The 12,321-nt window shown below is 41.5% G+C and overlaps 1 pseudogene; it reads left to right on the top strand.

Annotated features, from left to right (window-relative positions):
- Nucleotides 1–2,260, top strand: part of LOC126566781 (large subunit ribosomal RNA) — a 6,279-nt pseudogene extending 4,019 nt beyond the window's left edge.
- The last annotated feature ends 10,061 nt before the right edge of the window (nucleotides 2,261–12,321 follow it).

The raw sequence follows: 12,321 nt of genomic DNA on the forward strand, positions 1-12,321 counted from the left end.
CATTCCTGCTGCAGAGCACAGGTGATGCGTTTGGCTGCCTCACAGACGTTGCTCCAGTTCTGACGGTTCTCCAGCATGAACGTCAGAAGGTTGTCTGGAGTGACCGCCGCTGCCATGTCCTCGCCCAGCAGTTCGCCACGGACGTCCGCGAACCGTGGGCAGTCGAAGAACGCATGCTCCGCCGATTCTGCCACTCCCGGACATCTAGCACAGTCCGCCGACGGCGAGAAGTGCTGCGCGTGGAGGTAGTCGTGAAAGAAGCCATGGCCGGAGAGGAGCTGGGCGAGATGAAAGGTCATCTCCCCATGCGGCCGGCCCTTCCACGTTGCGATGTCTGGGATTAGCCGGTGTGTCCACCGGGTAAAACGGCTCGTCGGTGCCAACTCGTCCCACTCGGCCTGCCACTGGGCGATGGTGGCCGTTCGCTCCTCTCTGCGGATGCTGCTCGTAGGCGTACCGGTCTGCTGGCGTCGCTGGTAGCACCTTGCGTCCTCCGTGATCTGCAGGCAGATCGGGATGACGCTTGCAAGGACAGTGGCCACCTCGCCGCGCACCGATATAAATGTGCGGGCTACCGGTCTCGCGTAGAGGCCCTGCACCCGGTTCAACCTCCTGCGGTTCCATTGAGTGCGAACTGCCTCGTGCCACACTGGAGCAGCGTACCGCAGCGTCGAGTCCACGACTGACGCGAGCAATCGTCGTTTAGCACCCTTGGGGCCGCTGTGGTTCCGCATCAACCGGGATACCGCCTGTGCCACACGGAGTGCTTTTGCGGAGACGCACTCGACGTGGGCATTCCAAGACAGGTGGTCCTCCAGCATGACCCCAAGGTACTTAATCGTCCGTGTTGGCATCCTCTGCACGCCCGCGATGGTCACCGGCGCCTGCGTGTTCGCCCTCCGCATCGTGGACATCATTACCAACTCGGTCTTGGCCGGAGCAAGCTCCAGATGATGTGCTGCCATCCACGAGTTGATGATGCCGATCGCCTGCTCAGCCAGTTCCGCTGCCGCCTGTGGTGTCGCTCCTCCCGCCAGAACGACCAAATCGTCCGCGAAGCCGATCGCTTCCGCACCGTCCGGCAGCGTCAGCCGCAGCACACCATCATACATGACGTTCCACAGGGTCGGCCCTAGTATAGAGCCCTGTGGTACGCCTGCCGTGACTGTCCTGCGAACTGGTCCCTCGGCGGTCTCGAAAAGCAGCTCCCGTCCCGAGAAGTAGCTGCGCAAGACTCGCTGGAGCGCTGACGGTACGCTCATCCGCTGGAGAGCTGCTGCAATCGCCGTCCAGCTGGCCGAGTTAAAGGCGTTCCGCACGTCCAGAGATGCCACCATCAGGCAGCGAGGGTCTCTGCCATTGGTGCGGTGGAACGTCCTCGCGTACAGGCCTCGCTCGACGACCCGCTGGATGGCCTGCACCGTCGATCGTCCGCGGCGAAAACCATACTGCTCGGGCGACAAGCGGGGTGCACTGCTGTCCTCCAGGTGCTCGTTCAGGCGGTCGAGGATAATCCGCTCGAACACCTTCGGGACTGCACCCAGCATCAGCAGCGGCCGCCACGACGATGGCTCGCCAGGGGGTTTGCCTGGCTTCGGGATTAGCACCACAGGGATAACTGGCTTGTGGTCGCCAAGCGTTCATAGCGACGTGACTTTTTGATCCTTCGATGTCGGCTCTTCCTATCATTGTGAAGCAAAATTCCCAAAGCGTAGGATTGTTCACCCTTTCAAGGGAACGTGAGCTGGGTTTAGACCGTCGTGAGACAGGTTAGTTTTACCCTACTGGTGTGTGCATTTGTGCTATCTTAACGGAATTCCTGTGCAGTACGAGAGGAACCACAGGTACGGACCACTGGCTCAATACTAGTTCGACCGGACTTTGGTATGACGCTACGTCCGCTGGATTATGCCTGAACGCCTCTAAGGTCGTAACCAATCCGAGCTGATAGCGCTTCAAACCCCCATAGGCAATCGTAAGCTAGCGGGCCTAACAACCCTCCGAGATACGCTGGCGCTGCCTCGCAGCCTGGCGCCTCATCCCCGCTTCTAGACTTGGCCGCATCGCGCAGGGTCGCACCGCACGTGTTAGTACCTGACCATAGGGAACACTGGTGGCAGCTGACCTCGCCGACCGTGGACTTGACTAGTTTCGATGCCTACCGACCGCCCGCAAACGACGGGACTTCAGGCTGGGAGCTGCGAGTTGTAGAGATGCGTTCGCATCGATCCTCTCAGGCGACCCATGCTTGGTGGTGTATTCGTGTGTACTGTCGCACCTTTCCGGGTGTGTTCAGTATGCACGATGAATGAGTTGGAAAACGAAAGACAGAGAGAGAATTGAAATGTTACTGAGCATATAAGCGAAGAGTGTGTGGGTTCATAAGAATGTTGATCATATGCAGTTGATACCGGTACGGGTCCGTCATTACTCCTCCACGGAGTGATGATCGGTTTGCTTGAAGGGGGCAATACGCATCGTTGACTTACCTACGGGTAACCCGCTTACGAGTGGGTCGATTGCTGTCGGGGCAAGCAATCGGGTTAGCGCCGTATCCGGATATAGAGAGTAGTATGGGGTGATAATGATTAACATGTCGAGTGATGGCTGCACCTCCTAGTGGAAAGTTCAAACGTGACGGTTGCTTCGCTACGGGGTACTAGGTACCTCTTAGAGGAGCAATGGAGTATGGAGTCCAAATTGAATGTTTGGACTTCAAAAATTTTTCTAAGTCCGGTACTTAAATCCCTCGGACATAAACTCACAAAATACATGCTATTGCATTAAAAATTTTGTTAACCTAACAAGAGATGAAGGCAAGTCGAATTGGTTGGTCGGAAACCAAAAATATCACTAAGTTCGGGACTTGTGCGCAAACCAAAAGTTAAAATGATGTCCCTGAACATGCATATAAGTTCGAGCATTGATATTATAAACCTAACAAGAGATGAAGGCAAGTCGAATTGGTTGGTGAGAAACCAAAAATATCACTAAGTTCGGGACTTGGGTACAAACCGAAAGTTAAAATGATGTCCTTGAACATGCATATAAGTTCGAGTATTGATATTATAAACCTAACAAGAGATGAAGGCAAGTCGAATTGGTTGATAAGAAACCAAAAATATCTCTAAGTTCGGGACTTGGGTACAAACCGAAAGTTAAAATGATGTCCCTGAACATGCATATAAGTTCGAGTATTGATATTATAATCCTAACAAGAGATGAAGGCAAGTCGAATTGGTTGGTGAGAAACCAAAAATATCTCTAAGTTCGGGACTTGGGTGCAAACCGAAAGTTAAAATGATGTCCCTGAACATGCATATAAGTTCGAGTATTGATATTATAAACCTAACAAGAGATGAAGGCAAGTCGAATTGGTTGGTCGGAAACCAAAAATATCACTAAGTTCGGGACTTGGGTACAAACCGAAAGTTAATATGATGTCCCTGAACATGCATATAAGTTCGAGTATTGATATTATAAACCTAAAAAGAGATGAAGGCAAGTCGAATTGGTTGGTCCAAAACCAAAAATATCTCTAAGTTCGGGACTTGGGTACAAACCGAAAGTTAAAATAATGTCCCTGAACATGCATATAAGTTCGAGTATTGATATTATAAACCTCACAAGAGATGAAGGCAAGTCGAATTGGTTGGTCCAAAACCAAAAATATCTCTAAGTTCGGGACTTGTGCGCAAACCAAAAGTTAATATGATGTCCCTGAACATGCATATAAGTTCGAGTATTGATATTATAAACCTAACAAGAGATGAAGGCAAGTCGAATTGGTAAGTAAGAAACCAAAAATATCACTAAGTTCGGGACTTGGGTACAAACCGAAAGTTAAAATGATGTCCCTGAACATGCATATAAGTTCGAGTATTGATATTATAAACCTAACAAGAGATGAAGGCAAGTCGAATTGGTTGGTGAGAAACCAAAAATATCTCTAAGTTCGGGACTTGGGTACAAACCGAAAGTTAATATGATGTCCCTGAACATGCATATAAGTTCGAGTATTGATATTATAAACCTAACAAGAGATGAAGGCAAGTCGAATTGGTTGGTCGGAAACCAAAAATATCTCTAAGTTCGGGACTTGTGCGCAAACCAAAAGTTAAAATGATGTCCCTGAACATGCATATAAGTTCGAGTATTGATTTTATAAACCTAAAAAGAGATGAAGGCAAGTCGAATTGGTTGGTCCAAAACCAAAAATATCTCTAAGTTCGGGACTTGGGTGCAAACCGAAAGTTAAAATGATGTCCCTGAACATGCATATAAGTTCGAGTATTGATATTATAAACCTAACAAGAGATGAAGGCAAGTCGAATTGGTTGGTCCAAAACCAAATATATCACTAAGTTCGGGACTTGGGTGCAAACCAAAAGTTAATATGACGTCCCTGAACATGCATATAAGTTCGAGTATTGATATTATAAACCTAACAAGAGATGAAGGCAAGTCGAATTGGTTGGTCCAAAACCAAAAATATCTCTAAGTTCGGGACTTGGGTGCAAACCGAAAGTTAAAATGATGTCCCTGAACATGCATATAAGTTCGAGTATTGATTTTATAAACCTAACAAGAGATGAAGGCAAGTCGAATTGGTTGGTCCGAAACCAAAAATGTCTCTAAGTTCGGGACTTGGGTACAAACTGAAAGTTAATATGATGTCCCTGAACATGCATATAAGTTCGAGTATTGATATTATAAACCTAACAAGAGATGAAGGCAAGTCGAATTGGTTGGTCGGAAACCAAAAATATCACTAAGTTCGGGACTTGTGCGCAAACCAAAAGTTAAAATGATGTCCCTGAACATGCATATAAGTTCGAGTATTGATATTATAAACCTAACAAGAGATGAAGGCAAGTCGAATTGGTTGGTGAGAAACCAAAAATATCTCTAAGTTCGGGACTTGGGTGCAAACCGAAAGTTAAAATGATGTCCCTGAACATGCATATAAGTTCGAGTATTGATATTATAAACCTAACAAGAGATGAAGGCAAGTCGAATTGGTTGGTTGGAAACCAAAAATATCACTAAGTTCGGGACTTGTGCGCAAACCAATAGTTAATATGATGTCCCTGAACATGCATATAAGTTCGAGTATTGATATTATAAACCTAACAAGAGATGAAGGCAAGTCGAATTGGTTGGTCCAAAACCAAAAATATCTCTAAGTTCGGGACTTGGGTGCAAACCGAAAGTTAAAATGATGTCCCTGAACATGCATATAAGTTCGAGTATTGATATTATAAACCTAACAAGAGATGAAGGCAAGTCGAATTGGTTGGTCGGAAACCAAAAATATCACTAAGTTCGGGACTTGGGTACAAACCGAATGTTAAAATGATGTCCCTGAACATGCATATAAGTTCGAGTATTGATATTATAAACCTAACAAGAGATGAAGGCAAGTCGAATTGGTTGGTCCAAAACCAAAAATATCTCTAAGTTCGGGACTTGGGTGCAAACCGAAAGTTAAAATGATGTCCCTGAACATGCATATAAGTTCGAGTATTGATATTATAAACCTAACAAGAGATGAAGGCAAGTCGAATTGGTTGATAAGAAACCAAAAATATCACTAAGTTCGGGACTTGGGTGCAAACCGAAAGTGAATATGATGTCCCTGAACATGCATATAAGTTCGAGTATTGATATTATAAACCTAACAAGAGATGAATGCAAGTCGAATTGGTTGGTAAGAAACCAAAAATATCTCTAAGTTCGGGACTTGGGTGCAAACCGAAAGTTAATATGATGTCCCTGAACATGCATATAAGTTCGAGTATTGATATTATAAACCTAACAAGAGATGAAGGCAAGTCGAATTGGTTGGTCCAAAACCAAAAATATCTCTAAGTTCGGGACTTGGGTACAAACCGAAAGTTAAAATGATGTCCCTGAACATGCATATCAGTTCGAGTATTGATATTATAAACCTAACAAGAGATGAAGGCAAGTCGAATTGGTTGGTCCAAAACCAAAAATATCACTAAGTTCGGGACTTGGGTACAAACCGAAAGTTAAAATGATGTCCCTGAACATGCATATAAGTTCGAGTATTGATATTATAAACCTAACAAGAGATGAAGGCAAGTCGAATTGGTTGCTAAGAAACCAAAAATATCACTAAGTTCGGGACTTGGGTACAAACCGAAAGTGAAAATGATGTCCTTGAACATGCATATAAGTTCGAGTATTGATATTATAAACCTAACAAGAGATGAAGGCAAGTCGAATTGGTTGATAAGAAACCAAAAATATCTCTAAGTTCGGGACTTGGGTAAAAACCGAAAGTGAATATGATGTCCCTGAACATGCATATAAGTTCGAGTATTGATATTATAAACCTAACAAGAGATGAAGGCAAGTCGAATTGGTTGGTAAGAAACCAAAAATATCACTAAGTTCGGGACTTGGGTGCAAACCGAAAGTGAATATGATGTCCCTGAACATGCATATAAGTTCGAGTATTGATATTATAAACCTAACAAGAGATGAAGGCAAGTCGAATTGGTTGGTCCAAAACCAAAAATATCTCTAAGTTCGGGACTTGGGTACAAACCGAAAGTTAAAATGATGTCCTTGAACATGCATATAAGTTCGAGTATTGATATTATAAACCGAACAAGAGATGAACGCAAGTCGAATTGGTTGGTAAGAAACCAAAAATATCTCTAAGTTCGGGACTTGGGTGCAAACCGAAAGTTAAAATGATGTCCCTGAACATGCATATAAGTTCGAGTATTGATATTATAAACCTAACAAGAGATGAAGGCAAGTCGAATTGGTTGGTCGGAAACCAAAAATATCTCTAAGTTCGGGACTTGGGTGCAAACCGAAAGTTAAAATGATGTCCCTGAACATGCATATAAGTTCGAGTATTGATATAATAAACCTAACAAGAGATGAAGGCAAGTCGAATTGGTTGGTCCGAAACCAAAAATATCACTAAGTTCGGCACTTGGGTGCAAACCGAAAGTTAAAATGATGTCCCTGAACATGCATATCAGTTCGAGTATTGATATTATAAACCTAACAAGAGATGAAGGCAAGTCGAATTGGTTGGTCCAAAACCAAAAATATCTCTAAGTTCGGGACTTGGGTGCAAACCGAAAGTTAAAATGATGTCCCTGAACATGCATATAAGTTCGAGTATTGATATTATAAACCTAACAAGAGATGAAGGCAAGTCGAATTGGTTGGTCGGAAACCACAAATATCTCTAAGTTCGGGACTTGGGTGCAAACCGAAAGTTAATATGATGTCCCTGAACATGCATATAAGTTCGAGTATTGATATTATAAACCTAACAAGAGATGAAGGCAAGTTGAATTGGTTGGTCCAAAACCAAAAATATCACTAAGTTCGGGACTTGGGTACAAACCGAAAGTTAAAATGATGTCCCTGAACATGCATATAAGTTCGAGTATTGATATTATAAACCTAACAAGAGATGAAGGCAAGTCGATTTGGTTGGTCCAAAACCAAAAATATCACTAAGTTCCGGACTTGGGTACAAACCGAAAGTTAAAATGATGTCCCTGAACATGCATATAAGTTCGAGTATTGATATTATAAACCTAACAAGAGATGAAGGCAAGTTGAATTGGTTGGTCCAAAACCAAAACTATCTCTAAGTTCGGGACTTGGGTGCAAACCGAAAGTTAAAATGATGTCCCTGAACATGCATATAAGTTCGAGTATTGATATTATAAACCTAACAAGAGATGAAGGCAAGTTGAATTGGTTGGTCCAAAACCAAAAATATCACTAAGTTCGGGACTTGGGTACAAACCGAAAGTTAAAATGATGTCCCTGAACATGCATATAAGTTCGAGTATTGATATTATAAACCTAACAAGAGATGAAGGCAAGTCGATTTGGTTGGTCCAAAACCAAAAATATCACTAAGTTCCGGACTTGGGTACAAACCGAAAGTTAAAATGATGTCCCTGAACATGCATATAAGTTCGAGTATTGATATTATAAACCTAACAAGAGATGAAGGCAAGTTGAATTGGTTGGTCCAAAACCAAAACTATCTCTAAGTTCGGGACTTGGGTGCAAACCGAAAGTTAAAATGATGTCCCTGAACATGCATATAAGTTCGAGTATTGATATTATAAACCTAACAAGAGATGAAGGCAAGTCGAATTGGTAAGTAAGAAACCAAAAATATCTCTAAGTTCGGGACTTGGGTGCAAACCGAAAGTTAAAATGATGTCCCTGAACATGCATATAAGTTCGAGTATTGATATTATAAACCTAACAAGAGATGAAGGCAAGTCGAATTGGTTGGTAAGAAACCAAAAATATCTCTAAGTTCGGGACTTGGGTACAAACCGAAAGTTAATATGATGTCCCTGAACATGCATATAAGTTCGAGTATTGATATTATAAACCTAACAAGAGATGAAGGCAAGTCGAATTGGTTGGTCCGAAACCAAAAATATCTCTAAGTTCGGGACTTGGGTGCAAACCGAAAGTTAAAATGATGTCCCTGAACATGCATATAAGTTCGAGTATTGATATTATAAACCTAACAAGAGATGAAGGCAAGTCGAATTGGTTGGTCCAAAACCAAAAATATCACTAAGTTCGGGACTTGGGTGCAAACCGAAAGTTAAAATGATGTCCCTGAACATGCATATAAGTTCGAGTATTGATATTATAAACCTAACAAGAGATGAAGGCAAGTCGATTTGGTTGGTCCGAAACCAAAAATATCTCTAAGTTCGGGACTTGGGTGCAAACCGAAAGTTAAAATGATGTCCCTGAACATGCATATAAGTTCGAGTATTGATATTATAAACCTAACAAGAGATGAAGGCAGTCGAATTGGTTGATAAGAAACCAAAAATATCACTAAGTTCGGGACTTGGGTGCAAACCGAAAGTTAAAATGATGTCCCTGAACATGCATATAAGTTCGAGTATTGATATTATAAACCTAACAAGAGATGAAGGCAAGTCGATTTGGTTGGTGAGAAACCAAAAATATCTCTAAGTTCGTGACTTGGGTACAAACCGAAAGTTAAAATGATGTCCTTGAACATGCATATAAGTTCGAGTATTGATATTATAAACCTAACAAGAGATGAAGGCAAGTCGAATTGGTTGGTCGGAAACCAAAAATATCACTAAGTTCGGGACTTGGGTGCAAACCAAAAGTTAAAATGATGTCCCTGAACATGCATATAAGTTCGAGTATTGATTTTATAAACCTAAAAAGAGATGAAGGCAAGTCGAATTGGTTGGTCCAAAACCAAAAATATCTCTAAGTTCGGGACTTGGGTGCAAACCGAAAGTTAAAATGATGTCCCTGAACATGCATATAAGTTCGAGTATTGATATTATAAACCTAACAAGAGATGAAGGCAAGTCGAATTGGTTGGTCCAAAACCAAATATATCACTAAGTTCGGGACTTGGGTGCAAACCAAAAGTTAATATGACGTCCCTGAACATGCATATAAGTTCGAGTATTGATATTATAAACCTAACAAGAGATGAAGGCAAGTCGAATTGGTTGGTCCAAAACCAAAAATATCTCTAAGTTCGGGACTTGGGTGCAAACCGAAAGTTAAAATGATGTCCCTGAACATGCATATAAGTTCGAGTATTGATTTTATAAACCTAACAAGAGATGAAGGCAAGTCGAATTGGTTGGTCCGAAACCAAAAATGTCTCTAAGTTCGGGACTTGGGTACAAACTGAAAGTTAATATGATGTCCCTGAACATGCATATAAGTTCGAGTATTGATATTATAAACCTAACAAGAGATGAAGGCAAGTCGAATTGGTTGGTCGGAAACCAAAAATATCACTAAGTTCGGGACTTGTGCGCAAACCAAAAGTTAAAATGATGTCCCTGAACATGCATATAAGTTCGAGTATTGATATTATAAACCTAACAAGAGATGAAGGCAAGTCGAATTGGTTGGTGAGAAACCAAAAATATCTCTAAGTTCGGGACTTGGGTGCAAACCGAAAGTTAAAATGATGTCCCTGAACATGCATATAAGTTCGAGTATTGATATTATAAACCTAACAAGAGATGAAGGCAAGTCGAATTGGTTGGTTGGAAACCAAAAATATCACTAAGTTCGGGACTTGTGCGCAAACCAATAGTTAATATGATGTCCCTGAACATGCATATAAGTTCGAGTATTGATATTATAAACCTAACAAGAGATGAAGGCAAGTCGAATTGGTTGGTCCAAAACCAAAAATATCTCTAAGTTCGGGACTTGGGTGCAAACCGAAAGTTAAAATGATGTCCCTGAACATGCATATAAGTTCGAGTATTGATATTATAAACCTAACAAGAGATGAAGGCAAGTCGAATTGGTTGGTCGGAAACCAAAAATATCACTAAGTTCGGGACTTGGGTACAAACCGAATGTTAAAATGATGTCCCTGAACATGCATATAAGTTCGAGTATTGATATTATAAACCTAACAAGAGATGAAGGCAAGTCGAATTGGTTGGTCCAAAACCAAAAATATCTCTAAGTTCGGGACTTGGGTGCAAACCGAAAGTTAAAATGATGTCCCTGAACATGCATATAAGTTCGAGTATTGATATTATAAACCTAACAAGAGATGAAGGCAAGTCGAATTGGTTGATAAGAAACCAAAAATATCACTAAGTTCGGGACTTGGGTGCAAACCGAAAGTGAATATGATGTCCCTGAACATGCATATAAGTTCGAGTATTGATATTATAAACCTAACAAGAGATGAAGGCAAGTCGAATTGGTTGGTAAGAAACCAAAAATATCTCTAAGTTCGGGACTTGGGTACAAACCGAAAGTTAATATGATGTCCCTGAACATGCATATAAGTTCGAGTATTGATATTATAAACCTAACAAGAGATGAAGACAAGTCGAATTGGTTGGTCCAAAACCAAAAATATCTCTAAGTTCGGGACTTGGGTACAAACCGAAAGTTAAAATGATGTCCCTGAACATGCATATCAGTTCGAGTATTGATATTATAAACCTAACAAGAGATGAAGGCAAGTCGAATTGGTTGGTCCAAAACCAAAAATATCACTAAGTTCGGGACTTGGGTACAAACCGAAAGTTAAAATGATGTCCCTGAACATGCATATAAGTTCGAGTATTGATATTATAAACCTAACAAGAGATGAAGGCAAGTCGAATTGGTTGCTAAGAAACCAAAAATATCACTAAGTTCGGGACTTGGGTACAAACCGAAAGTGAAAATGATGTCCTTGAACATGCATATAAGTTCGAGTATTGATATTATAAACCTAACAAGAGATGAAGGCAAGTCGAATTGGTTGATAAGAAACCAAAAATATCTCTAAGTTCGGGACTTGGGTAAAAACCGAAAGTGAATATGATGTCCCTGAACATGCATATAAGTTCGAGTATTGATATTATAAACCTAACAAGAGATGAAGGCAAGTCGAATTGGTTGGTAAGAAACCAAAAATATCACTAAGTTCGGGACTTGGGTGCAAACCGAAAGTGAATATGATGTCCCTGAACATGCATATAAGTTCGAGTATTGATATTATAAACCTAACAAGAGATGAAGGCAAGTCGAATTGGTTGGTGAGAAACCAAAAATATCTCTAAGTTCGGGACTTGGGTACAAACCGAAAGTTAATATGATGTCCCTGAACATGCATATAAGTTCGAGTATTGATATTATAAACCTAACAAGAGATGAAGGCAAGTCGAATTGGTTGGTCGGAAACCAAAAATATCTCTAAGTTCGGGACTTGTGCGCAAACCAAAAGTTAAAATGATGTCCCTGAACATGCATATAAGTTCGAGTATTGATTTTATAAACCTAAAAAGAGATGAAGGCAAGTCGAATTGGTTGGTCCAAAACCAAAAATATCTCTAAGTTCGGGACTTGGGTGCAAACCGAAAGTTAAAATGATGTCCCTGAACATGCATATAAGTTCGAGTATTGATATTATAAACCTAACAAGAGATGAAGGCAAGTCGAATTGGTTGGTCCAAAACCAAATATATCACTAAGTTCGGGACTTGGGTGCAAACCAAAAGTTAATATGACGTCCCTGAACATGCATATAAGTTCGAGTATTGATATTATAAACCTAACAAGAGATGAAGGCAAGTCGAATTGGTTGGTCCAAAACCAAAAATATCTCTAAGTTCGGGACTTGGGTGCAAACCGAAAGTTAAAATGATGTCCCTGAACATGCATATAAGTTCGAGTATTGATTTTATAAACCTAACAAGAGATGAAGGCAAGTCGAATTGGTTGGTCCGAAACCAAAAATGTCTCTAAGTTCGGGACTTG

This window comes from Anopheles maculipalpis (assembly GCF_943734695.1).
Source record: "Anopheles maculipalpis chromosome X unlocalized genomic scaffold, idAnoMacuDA_375_x X_unloc_3, whole genome shotgun sequence".
In the NCBI taxonomy this organism is placed as follows: Eukaryota; Metazoa; Arthropoda; class Insecta; order Diptera; family Culicidae; genus Anopheles; species Anopheles maculipalpis.